The 12,326-nt window shown below is 42.5% G+C and overlaps 1 protein-coding gene across 4 annotated transcripts in view; it reads left to right on the forward strand.

The window, feature by feature from the left end:
- disp1 (dispatched homolog 1 (Drosophila)) overlaps nt 1-12,326 on the forward strand; it is a 423,869-nt gene that overhangs the window by 74,435 nt on the left and 337,108 nt on the right. The window lies entirely within an intron of this gene.

Genomic DNA, 12,326 nt, shown 5'->3' on the forward strand with positions numbered 1-12,326 from the left:
GTGGATGAAGTTTTAATTTGTTCTTGGGTGGAATGTGAGACTGAGCATGGTATTAAACTATAAGTGGGAGGAAGTGGGGAATGATTCACATTAGACTCATAGCGCCTCTAACATTAAGAAAAACTGAATCACAGGATCTCGCAGCAAAGAGGAAACCATTTAGTCCATTGTGCCTGTGCTGGATGGAGGAGTGTATTCAGTACCAAAAGGTGCTGACAAGAAGAAATGATGTAAAGGCCCTAAAAGAGCCCATTCATTATGGGTGCATGGTGAAAATATGTTTCACATCGGAACTTTTTGTTGCTGCTTGTGGCAAATTTTGTGCTTATATGGTGGAAAATAGTTTTGGATGTGATTTATTTGGCATTCACCTGAAATATTCAGTAAATGTCAACCTATTAACAACAGGATCACCCCTGTTGTACCTCAAAGATATATAGCCCAAAAACTAGTTACTCTAATTTTGTACAGATCTTAGCTGAGGCCACAATTTTTCATACCTTCAAAGGAATGTCTTGATGAATAGGATTGAGGATTATAAGGATAAATGCAGACAGAGATGATTTAATGCTGAGGAGGATGTGACTGTACAAAAGCAAAATACTGCAAAAGCTGGAAATCTGAAATAAATGCAGAAAATGCTGAAAATACTCAGGTCAGGCGACATCTGTGGAGAGAAACGGAGTTCACATTTCAGTTATCACCCTGAACTGTAAACTTTGCTAATTCTATCTCCACAGATGCTGTGTATTTCCAACATTTTCTTTTGCACGTGATGGTTCCTGCTTTCTTGGCACTGGACAAAGGAAGGTGAGGGGCGGTCAAGTATAAATAGTGTAAGATGTAAGGTCAGATGCTCTGAAATACAATATTGCTTGATTTGGACAAACTACAGAAATCTTCCCATAGGATATGAAATAAGGCCCATGGTTCATTTCTTACAGCAGTACTTTTAAAAAAGCAAAGGACTTCAATTTGGGATGGGTTGTATAATGTGGTATATAAATGCAAGTCTTTCATTTTTATAGAATAAATTGCCCAAATATGCTCAACAGACTTTTATCAATCTGTGCTTTGTGTTCTCACAACCAGCTGCTCATTGCTATCAATGAATTTCAGGGAGGAGCGAGGTGCAGAGAGATTTTGTTTTGTTCATGGGATGTGGGCGTTGCTGGCCAGGCCAGCATTTATTGCCTATCCCCTAATTCAGAGGGCATTTAAGAGTCTGGAGTCATATGTAGTCCAGAACAGATAAGGACAGCAGATTTCCTTCCTAAAGGACATTAGTGAACCTGGTGGGTTTTTACAACAATTGAGTGGCTTCATGGCCATCATTCGACTCTTAATTACAGATTTTTATTGAATTCGAATTCCACCATCTGCTGTGGCGGAATTCAAACCCAGGTTCCCAGAGCATTAGCCTGAGTCTCTGGATTACTAATTTAGCGGCAATACCACTATGCTATCGCCTCCCCCTGATCTGTCCTTCCATGCCCAGCCTGAAAAATACCGAGGTTGTAGTGATGAGCTGTGTATTGTTAATATGAACACACGAGGCACAGTGCACTACAGGCTCTATTCCTGAAATATTCCTTTCAAGCACTTGATAAAAACATTACACGTTCAAAATTACAACTGCTGTGCAATTCCCATTTCAAAAAATAAGGTATCCACTCAAGTGAGATACCTGTTTACTATTATAAATGGAACTCGAAGACAGCATCAAAACTGTGACTATGAAAAATTTATGGTGGCAGCTCGGAAACTTATAATTGAGTTTCCAATATCAGCATATATAAAGAAAAAAACAGTGATATTGCTCATTACAAGGAGATGAGCATCAGAACAAGTTTTGTTGCAGTAACTGATTTGTAGTGAGTGATGTCTTGGGCAAGTTTTAAGATCTAGAATGCCTTCCTTGCCTTTCACTTTATTTAGTGCAGCTGACCCTATTTTAGATGCGCATAAAAATCCTGAACTTTGGATATGTTAAATTTATTTTTCCCTTTTAAGATATAGCTGTAAGCTGAAGGCACTTACCCAGCAAAAAATTTTTTTAGCAAAGTCTATTACAAAGAATTTCTTTGCAATGGAGGTTAATTTTGTGACCTGTGGTTTGTGTGCTCGGTCCTTTGCCTATCTATGAATGACAGTTGGATACCTGTGGGTTACCTTTAGGTTGGAGGCTTCATATGTAATAGTGCAGAGCATCAATCAGTGCTTCAGGTCCATTGCCATCATGTCTTGCATAATCAACAACAACTTATATAATCCTTTGGAAAATGCACTACCAAAATATATACTGTAAAATGTTTTGTGTTTTGTTGGTCAGCTTCACTTAGAGAAAAAAAAGCTTGTACTTATAGAGTGTGTTTCACGATCACAGGATGTCTCAAAGTGCTTTATAGCCAGTGGAGCACTTCTGAGGTGATGTGTTGTAATGTAGGAAATTCTGCAGCCAGTTTCCGGATAACAAGCTCCCACAAACAGAAATGGGATAATGACAAGATCATCTGTTTTTTATGATAAAAGCAAAATACTGCGGATGCTGGAAATCTGAAATAATAACAGAAAATGCTAGAAAAACTCAGCAGGTCTGACAGCATCTGTGGAGAGAGAAATGTTTCAAGTCTGTATGACCCTTCTTTCTGTTTTTATTTCTGTTTTTTGTGATGTTGATTAAGGGATACATATTGGATAGGGCAGCAGGGGAACTCTGTTCTTTCTCGAAATAACGTCACGGGATCTTTTACATCCACCTGAGAGGATAGATGGGGCCTTGGTTTAACGGCTTACCTGAATAACAGATCATATTTCGCAAACAGCACCTTAAGCAGTATTAGCAAGTTAAAGAATCTCCAATTATTCGTCAATCCACAGCTATATACATATCATGACCTTTACTAGGTAGGTGAAGATGCTGTCCCCTGAGTCTGCCTCAGATGGAATGGGGATCGAACCCTGTGCTGTTGGTGTTGAACCACATTCGAACCATCGAGCTGACTGGCTCCTAGGTACTAAAGTATGCAGATCCAGTTTGAGCAGTTAGCTGAATTCAGTTTGGCTGCTACAGTTCGCCCTGGAATTTTGCTGCCCATGTTCTAACTCGCACCAAGCTCCAACACTGCTGTGCTTGCTAACCTACATTGGCTCTTGGTCCAGCAACGCCTCAATTTTAAAATTCTGACCCTTGCTTGTCTTATGGCCTCATCATTCACTACCTATGTATTCACTATCTAGCCACCTCCGCCCTAGTGCCTCTGAGGTCTGTGTTTTTAAAATTTTGGCCTGTTGTGTGTTCCTGATTTTTTTATTGCTGCGCATTTGCAGTCATTGTTCTCAACACAGGAAATGTAAGGGGAGACTTAATCAAGGTGCACAAATTATGAAGCGTTGTGAAAGCATAAATAAGGAGGAACTGTTTCCAGTGGCAGAAGGGTTGCTAACCACTGGTCAAAATTTAAGGTAATTGGCAAAAGAACAAGTGGTAATATAAAGGGAAAAAAATCAATAATAACTTTTTAAAGTGAATTGAATATATACTCAAAGGAAAGAATTTAGAAGGCTATGGGAAAAGAGCAAGGGAGTGGAACTAATTGGATAGCTCTTTCAAAGAGCTGGCACAGGCTTGATATATGGTATCATTCTGTGATTTCATAATTGTTAAGTATACATGGGATATTATCACACCATGTTGTATGGAATAACTTTCTACTAGAGCTGACTTAGCAGTGGGCAAAAATATCATTTATTAATTTCTTACATTGCTGTTCAATGTTTCTATCGGCCGAATTTAATGAGGGTGGATGGGGGCCCATGCCTGCCACCAAAACATTGACCCGATCTCCAGGACCCCCAGGAAATTAAGCCCGTTTGGGCTCATTAATTGTCCACTTAAGGGCCTCAATTGGCAAAAGGGTGGGAAGCCTTCCAGCCCAGGACTTAATCGGGGGGAAGCGTGGACAATGGAGTCCCTATCTTGCATCCTTCTACCTGATCAAACTGCCACCCCTCCCCCAGCCCTCCCCTCCAGAGAGAGATTAAATTTTGCCCATGTCTGTTATTTAGTACATTTAAAAAATGGTATTTCAGGAAGGAACTGAAGCTGGCAAGGCAGTTTATGTTGCCAAAGGCTGGCAGCATTACCAGATGTTGGCAATGATGACATTTTCTTCATTTTTATCGTGCCAGACTGTAAGAGAGACACAAATTTAAGTAGCAGTATGGTGAGATTTTTCATTTTTTAATATCATGTTTAGTTCTGTTCCTGGCCTATGATTTCTAACTTTAACTATGTCTGGAAGGCTTACATAATGAGGGCAGGTTGCATAGACTAGGCTTATATTCCCTTGAGTGTAGAAGATATAGAGTCACTTAATTGAGGTATTTAAGATTAATAAAGGAGATAATGGGTAAATAGAAAGTATTTTCTCTGGTGAGGATTTAGGCCATTCGGGGATGATATCAGGATGTACTTCTTCACACAAAGGGAAGTGGCTCTTGTGCATCCCTAATTTTAAATGTTCTGCTATTGGTAACCATGCTGCCAACTGCCTAGGCTCTAAACTTTGGAATTCCCTCCTTAAATCTCTACCACTTTTCCTTCTTTTAAAATGCTCTTTAAAATGCTACCTCTTTGATCAACCTTTTGGTCATCTATCTGTTCTGATATATTGTGCAACTCATGTGGTAGCATACTTGTGAAACATCTTGATTCATTTTATTACATTAAAAGCACAATATAGATGCAATTTACCATTGTATGTATGGAAATATTGGAACTCTTTTTTTTTGTCTACCCACTAAATAAAAAGCTTTTGAGACTGGTTGTGGTTATTGGAGGCCAATTATCGTAGCCCCAGGGCATTGCTGCAGGACTTCCTCAGGACAATGGCTGGGAATTCTGTGGTGAGTATTTCATCCCCTGACTCCCCAAAGCCTATTCACCATCTACATGGCACAAGTCAGGAATGAATACTCTGCACTTGCTTGGACAAAAACTCAAAAAGCTCAGAAGCATCCAGAATAAAGCAACTGCTTGATCGGCCCCCTTTCCTTAAACATTCACTTCCTTCACCACAGATGCACAGTGGCAGCAATGTGTACTAACTACAAGGCACACTGCAGTAACTCACCAAGGCTCTTTCAACAACACCTACCACCTAGAAGGACAAGGGCAGCAGATGCATGCCAGCTGAAAGTTCCCTTCCAAGTTACACACCATCAGAAACTATATTGCCACCCGTTCGTTGTCACTGGGTCAAAATCCTGGAACTCCCTTCCTAACAGCACAGCGGGTGCACCTATACTACATGGACTGAGTGGTCAAAAAGGCAGCTCACTATCACTTTCAAGAGCAATTAGTGATTGGGAACAAATGCTGGCCTTGCCAGCGAGACTCGTATCCCAGGAATAAATTTAATAAAAACAGCTGTGGGTCAATTGACAATTTCAAAGCTGATATTTAGTCTTTTGTTAGGCAAGAGTATTAAGGGTCATGGAATGAATGTGGGCAGATGTAGGTCAAACGGAGATCAACAGTGACCTAATTGAATTGTGGAAAAAGCTTGATGGGCTGAATGGCTTACTCCTATTGCTTCCTAACTCCTGCCTAACGTAATGGCGGATGTTCCCCATGGAGAGAGCTGAAAGCCGCTTTGTTCCACAATGTGAGCATTAAGGTGCTTCTATTTTCAACAATCTATTTTGGTCCTTGCTCCATCCCCTGTCCTGCCTAATTTCTTTCAGGTTGAACCAAATAGCGCATGATGTCGGCATTCTATTTCTTCTTGAACGGAGCTTCAAACCTTGCATCACTAAGATTCCCTCTTTCTGTCTTCTTAATGCCATCCATTTCTGCCTCTACCTAACCCCAACCACTTCCAGAAGACTCAGCCACAGCTTTGCCATCTCAAGGTTCAACTTTAAAAAAATTATATATTCTCAGGATAAGTGCGCTTCATTGCCTATACCTCATTGCCTTGTGCAGTTGGTGTTGCGTCATCTTATTGAAAGGTTTGATACTACTGAGTAGCTTACTGGGACATTTCAAAGGGTATTTTAAAGTAAGCCATTTTGATGTGGATTTGTCAGGCCTACATATGCCTAAAAAGCTGGTATCAGTGAAACTGGCACACTAATGCCCTTCAGGAAAGGAAACCAAGAGCCTTTACCTTGTTAGGCCTATAGGTAAAGGCTCCTGGTTTCCTTTCCTGAAGTGCATTACTGTGCCAGTTTTACTGATACCAGCTTTTTATTTCTAGATTGTCAAACTGAATTCAAAAACCCATGCAGGATTTTGAAGTCTTGTTATACAGACCCACAGAACACTCAATAATGGTCCAACATAGCAGAAAGTGGGCTTTATGATTTTCTGCTGCTGCATTGGAGGCCTTGGTGCCGGAGATGGAGAGGAGGACAGATGTCATCTATTTACATGGACTAGGAGGCTCTCCTGCCAAATTTTGCAAAGACAGTGAGACCAGATAGCTGTGACCCTGGCCTTTGAATTACTAGTCTAGTAATACAGGTAGTATGCTCTCAAATGCTGTCTTGTTGGCCTTCCAAGCCTTACATCAATTCCATTGGATTCAGAACTTTGTCACTCTCATACTTTCATGTATTAATTGCTGCTCACTCATCACTTCTTGTCTTCACTGACATCCAGTGGTTCCCATGTCTTTTTTTAAAATTCCTTCATGGGATATTGGCTTCACTGGCAAGCATTTGTTTCCCATCCCTAATTGCCCTTGAACTGAGTGGCTTGCTAGGCTGTTTCAAAGGGCAGTTAAGAATCAAACACATTACTGTGGATCTGGAGGCACATGGAGGCCAGACCAAGTCAGGATGGCAGATTTCCTTCCCTAATGGACATTAGTGAACTAGATGGGTTTTTATGACAATCGATGATAGAATCATGGTCATCATTAATGAGTCTCATTTTTAGTTCTAGATTTTTCATTCATTCATGGGATGTGGGCTTCATTGGCTGGGCCAGCATTTATTGCCCATCCCTGGTTGCCCTTGAGAAGGTGGTGGTGAGTTGCCTTCCTGAACTGCTGCAGTCCATGCAGTGTAGTTACACCAACATTACTGTTAGGAAGGGAGTTCCAGGATTTTGATCCAGTGACTGTGGAGGGACAGCAACATATTTCCAAGTCAGCATCGTGAGCGATTGGAGGGGAACTTCCAGGTGGTGGTGTTCCCAAGTGTCTGCTGCCCTTGTCCTTCTAGATGGTAGCGGTTGTGGGTTTGGAAGGTGCTGTCTAAGGAGCCTTGGTGAATTCCTGCAGTGCATCTTGTAGATGGTACACACCTGCTACTGTGTGTTGGTGGTGGAGGGACTGAGTGTTTGTGGGTGTGGTGCCAATCAAGTGGGCTGCTTTGTCCTGGACGGTGTCGAGCTTCTTGTGTTGTGGGAGCTGCACTCATCCAGGCAAGTGGGGAGTATTCCATCACATTCCTGAGCTGTGTCTTGTAGATGGTGGACAAGCTTTGGGGAGTCAGGAAGTGAGTTACTCTCTGCAGGATCCCTAACCTCTGACCTGTTCTTGTAGCCACAATATTTATATGGCTAGTCCAGTTCAGTTTCTGGTCAATGGTAACTTCCAGGCTGTTGACAGTGGGAGATTCAGTGATGGTAATGCCATTGAATGTCAAGGGACAATGGTTACATTCTGTGTTGTTGGAGATGGTCATTGCCTGGCACTTGTATGGTGTGAATGTTACTTGCCACTTGTCAGACCAAGCCTGGACATTATCCAGGTCTTGATGCATTTGCACATGTACTGCTTCCGAGGAGTCGCGAATGTTGTTGAACATTGCACAATCATCCTCAAACATCCCCACTTCTGACCTTATGATGGAAGGAAGGTCATTGATGAAGCAGCTGAAGATGGTTGGGCTGAGGACATTACCCTGAGGAACTCCTGCAGTGATGCCCTGGAGCTGAGGTGACTGACCTCCAACAACCACAACCATCTTCCTTTGTGCTAGGTATGACTCCAACTAGTGGAGAGTTTTCCCCCTGATTCCCACTGACTCCAGTTTTGCTAAGGCTCCTTGATGCCACACTCAGTCAAATGCAGCCTTGATGTCAAGGGCAGTCACTCTCACCTCACCTTGGGAGTGCAGCTCTCCTGTCCACGTTTGAACCAAGGCTGTAATGACGTCAGGAACTGAGTGGCCCTGGCAGAACCCAAACTGGAGTCAGTGAGCAGGTTATTGCTAAGGAAGTGCTGCTTGATAGCACTGTTGATGATCCCTTCCATTACTTTACTGATGATTGAGAGTAGACTGATGGTGCAGCAATTGGCTGGGTTGGATTAGCCCTGCTCTTTGTGTACAGGACATACCTGGGCAATTTTCCACATAGATAGATGCCATGTTGTAGTTGTACTGGAACAGCTTGGCTAGGGGGGCAGCAAGTTCTGGAGCATAAATTTTCAGTACTATTGCTGGAATATTGTCCAGGCCCATAGCCTTTGCACTATCCAGTGCATCAGCTGTTTCTTGATATCACATGGAGTGAACTGAACTGGTTGAAGACTGACGTCTGTGATGCTGGGGACCTCCTGGATGGATCATCCACTCGGCACTTCTGGCTGAAGATTGTAGGAAATCCTCTATGCCTAGTGCAAGAAAATGGGATTAGAATAGTTAGGTACTTGTTTGACTGGAGCAGACTCGATGGGCTGAAGGGCCTTTTTCTGTGCTGTAGACCTCTATGACTCTATGAAATGCTTCAGCCTTATATTTTGCACTGATGTGCTGGGCTCCTCCATCATTGAGGATGGGGATATTTGTGGAGCCACCTCCTCCAGTGAGTTATTTAATTGTCCACCACCATTCACGACTGGATGTGGTGGGACTGCAGACCTTTGATCTGATCTGTTGGTTATGAGATCGCTTAGCTCTATCACTTGCTGCTTATGCTGTTTGGCACGCAAGTAGTCCTGCGTTATAGCTTCACCAGGTAGACACTTCCTTCTTAGGGATGCCTGGTGCTGCTCCTGGCATGCCCTCCTGCACTCTTCATTGAACCAGGGTTGATCCCCTGGCTTGATGGTAATGGTAGAGTGGCCTGTATGTCAGGCCATGAGGTTAAGGATTCTGTTTGAGTACAATTCTGCTGCTGCTGATGGCCCACAGTGCCTCATGGATGCCCAGTCTTGACTTGCTAGATCTGTTCGAAATCTTTCTCATTTAATATTGTGGTAGTGCCACACAACACGATGGAGCGTATCCTCCATGTGAAGGCAGGACTTCGTCTCCACAACAGCTGTGCACTGGTCACTCCTGCTGATACTGTCATGGGCAGCATCTGCGCCAGGCAGGTTGAAGAGGATGAGGTCAAGTATGTTTTTCCCTGCTGCAAACCCAGTCTAGCAGTTATGTCCTTTAGGACTCAGCCAGCTTAGTCAGTAGTGGTGCTACCGAGCCACTCTTGGTGATGAAGTCCCCCACCAGAGTACATTCTGCACCCTTGGTACCCTCAGTGCTTCCTCCAAGTGGTATTCAACATGGAGGAGCAATGGTTCATCAGCTAAGGGAGGGTGGTATGAGGTAATCAGCAGGAGGTTTCCTTGCCCGTGTTTGACCTGATGTCATGAGGGATCCAGAGTCGATGTTTAGGACTCCCAGGCAACTCCCTCTCGATTGTATACCACTGTGTCGCCACCTCTGCTAGATATGTCCTGTCCCACCAGTGGGATGGTGATTGTCTCGTCTAGGGTATGGTCGTATCTTACAGCCAATATCAGGTTGCTGTTGCTTGATTTAGCCTGTGCTCTCCCAATTTTGGCACTGGTCCCCAGTAAGTAAAGAGGACTTTGCAGGGTTGACAGTTGTCAATTCCAGTGCCTAGGTTGATGCTGGGTGGTTCATCCAGTTTCATTCCTTTTTTGTGACTTTGTAGCAGTTGGATATGGCTTGCTAGGCCATTTCAGAGGGCATTTAAGGAGTCACATGTAGGCCAGATTTTCTTCTTAAAGGGTTTTTACCCAGATGGACTTTTAGACTTTTTAATTCCAGATTTTTTTATTGGGTTAAAATTTCACCATCTGCCATGGCGGGATTTGAACCCAGGTCCCCAGAGCATTCCCCCGGGTCTCTCGATTACCACTACGCCATTGTCTCCCCTAGATTTTAGTAATTGAATTTAAATTCCACCAGCTGCCATGATGGGATTTGAATCTGTATACCCAGAGTATTAGCCTGGGCCTCTGGATTACTAGTCCAGTGACATTCCTACTGTCACCATCTGCAGGATCTCCCTACAGTCCAGCCCCATCACTACCACACCACCACCAAATTGATTCAAAATCATCCACCTGGTCTGTAAATACCTCCATATCCTTGCCTTGCCTTCTCATTGCAACCTTCCCCAGTTCTATATCCTAATTCATACCCAACACTTTTCTAATTGTACATATCTTTCTTTCTCTACTTCCCGTTTCTGACACACTACTTTTAAGAGCCTACGCAAAGCTGATGATCAACTGTGCCTTTGGTCACCATTGTTGCACCCCTCCCTACCAAACCTTCTCATCTCTTGTTACTGCTCAATGTCCATTTCTTTCATGTTTTAAGTAACCATATCATGTTTCACCTGTTAAAGGTGCTGAATGCAAACATGGACTGCAGTGGTTCAGGAAGGTAGTTCACCAGCTTCTCAAGGGCAATTAGGGATTAGGAAATAAATGTTGGTCTAGCCAGTGATTCACACATCCTATCAATGAATAATGAAAAATAAGTTGTTAGAGCATATTTTTGTGCTGAAACCCTGCATTCCACCAGTTCACCATGGACAAGTCAGTGTAGTGTACATTGGCATAAAATAAATGCTGTGAAGAAATCTGTTTTAATCCTGATTTACTATAAATGGATTTGTCAACATAAATTGGAAGTGGGATTTTATAGCATCTATCAGCACGACTTGAGTCAACTGGGATGTTTCTGTTCTGTGGCATTCCTTCAGAATGGTACAGATGTCATATAAATATGGAATCTGAAGCAGGCAAATAACAGGAAATCACAGAATTCCTCATGAGCAGGAAGGCTGATGTTTGCTGTCTGTTTTCCATTGCTGTAATATAGAAAATCAGTCTCAGTTGAGACAATGCCAGGTTTCTAAAACTGGGGAAAATAGTTTCAAATTTTTCATATAATTATGCTGTACATTACTTTCAGTAAGGGTTTGGTGAAGTGTAACAGTGGTTGTGTGTCCTGTTAATTCTATGTTCAGGTGAACTGTGACAAAACATCCAATAGTATAACAATAAACTTAGCAGCCAAACTCTGAGGTTGGAGAAAGCATTTAGAACCGTGTGGTACCAGGATTGAAAGCCTTGTGTTTACGGATCTGTAATTGGAACTGTAATTGTGTTTGATAAGGTTAATGTGCAAGGTAAGGGCTCATGGAGTTGATGGTAATTTGGTGGAGGATTGGTTAATGGAACAGTAGAGATAAATGGACATTTTCAAGTTGGAACACTCGTGGCATGCTGCAGGAGTCAGTGCTGGGGCCTCAGCTATTTACAATCTATGTTAATGACTTAAATGAAAGGACTGAGAATAATGTATCCAAGTTTTCTGATGATACAAAGCTAGTTAGAAATGTAAACTGTGAGGAGGACACAGAGAGGTTGCAAAGAGATGTAGGCAGACTTAAGTGAGTGAACAACAAGGTAGCAGATGGAGTATTTGTGGGGAAGTGTGAGGTTATTCACTTGGGTGTACTCCTACAAGGAAAACGGAAAGTTAGCATGCAGGTGCAAGTGATTAAGGTGGCAAATAGCATGTTGACCTTTATTGCAGGGGGATTGGAGCATGTTATGACATGGCAGATGGTATTTGCCAAGCTGACCAAATCCCGAAGGGAAAATTGGCCATGCATTCACAACTATTTTGCAATTTGTATTTAGTACAAGAAGGTTTGTGCACTGAAGGCAGAAGTATTGAGTCCATTACCACCTTTAGAGATTTTAAAGATTAAATTAAAACATTTATTAAGAAAAGAAAACTTAAACACACACAAGATTACAGTTGCACAGTTGTTTAGTCTTATAACAGTTCCCAAAATTTCTACTTAACTAGACTCCCAACTACACATCCCTTTCAGGCAACAGTCCAAAGTAGATTCTTAATCTACAAAACACCCAGCAAGGTTACCACAAACATCTACAAAAGGGAGGTTTCTATAAGGGAGATATTTCACAGCTTCTCTGCTTCTCACTCGCCAGTGAAACTACAAAATCTTTTAACACAACTTTGGTTGCTGGAACTGGAACAGCAAACTTCTCCAGGGTGGCGAGAGGCTTTTCCCC

This window comes from Carcharodon carcharias, chromosome 5 (assembly GCF_017639515.1).
Source record: "Carcharodon carcharias isolate sCarCar2 chromosome 5, sCarCar2.pri, whole genome shotgun sequence".
NCBI classification, from domain to species: domain Eukaryota; kingdom Metazoa; phylum Chordata; class Chondrichthyes; order Lamniformes; family Lamnidae; genus Carcharodon; species Carcharodon carcharias.